We start from the raw sequence: 1,416 nt of genomic DNA, 5'->3' as shown, positions 1-1,416 counted from the left end.
TATATATATATATATATATATATATATATATATATATATATATATATATATAATAATTATACGGTAATATTTTTCTATATCATATACATCTATAGATCGACATTTAAATCAGTTATATGGAACAATTAATTTTCTATTCGATACAAATATATCCTGTTTTTCTATTCTTTTCTATTCTATATACATGTATATATTACTTTTCTATTCTTTTTCTCTATTCCGTATTTTTTTCTATTTCACATGCAAATCGTTTTATATATATTCATTCGTATAATGTACAATTTTGTAAGTATGACAATTCCGGTTTGCCGGAAAGGAAACATAAAAAGGCATATATATAATTTCCGGAATTGTCCAAACCTTGCTTTTATTCATTATTTTCCTCTTTTCTCCTTTCTTTCTTTTTCTCATTTCTTTTTATTTTCATTTCTTTTATTTTCAAAAACAAAAAAGGAAACATTTGGCCAATTTGAAAGCATATATGTAAATTTGTCAATATCATTATATGGAAATGTTTTCTTTCATTTTCTTACTTAACTTTGAATTTAAAAAAAAAAAACGAACAAATCAAAAAATAACAAAAATAAACTTAAAAAAGGTAGACTGAAAAGCGATTCAATGAATTTTGTAATTTGAACGCGAATAATTCCTAAAAAAATAAAATTTTTTTTTTGATAATTTTATATAAACTATAAATTTTTTTTTTATTTTAAAAGATATGAATTAAATCCTTCGAAAAATTTAATTGTAATTTTAAAAATAAACTAAATATTAAAAGTTCTCTTCTGGTGTAGTATTTTCTTCTATAAATAGATTGATTTATTTAACTATTATGATGTAGTCTTCTAAAAAAAAAAAAAAGAAAATGAAAAATAAAAATTTAAACTTCTTATCAATTGAATAAAACAGAATAATTAATATAGTAATTAATATCAACTGAGTTATTTGTATTAATAAAATCAATTCTCGATATATTCCATGCATGATATAAATTTTTTTCCAGTATCAAATCACATATCAATTTATCAATTATGCTATTCAGTTTTCCATTATGCTGAATTGGTTAATGGATAACCTTACAGTACATTTAATTAAAATAATTGAAAGCTATGAAAAAAAAAGCGAAGAAAAACAATTTATTACAATTAAACGATAATATAATCAAATTACTACAATGTTAAATTACATGAAAGTGATTAATTAGCGATTAAAAAAAAAAGGAAAAAAATGATGCCATTTAAAATTTTATGATATTTAATTAACACGACATTTTAGAAATATTCATTTCATAAATTAGCTGGATTTAAGAAATATTTTAGAAAAAAGTTAAAAAGCACGATTTAAAAGATAATTGGAATTCAATAGATTAGTAGATAAATTAAAAAATACTTTGAATTCAACATTTTTTTTTTTTGT

The sequence above is a fragment of the Loa loa genome (assembly GCF_000183805.2).
Source record: "Loa loa unplaced genomic scaffold supercont3.305, whole genome shotgun sequence".
NCBI classification, from domain to species: Eukaryota; Metazoa; Nematoda; class Chromadorea; order Rhabditida; family Onchocercidae; genus Loa; species Loa loa.
This window is presented reverse-complemented; position numbering follows the sequence as displayed.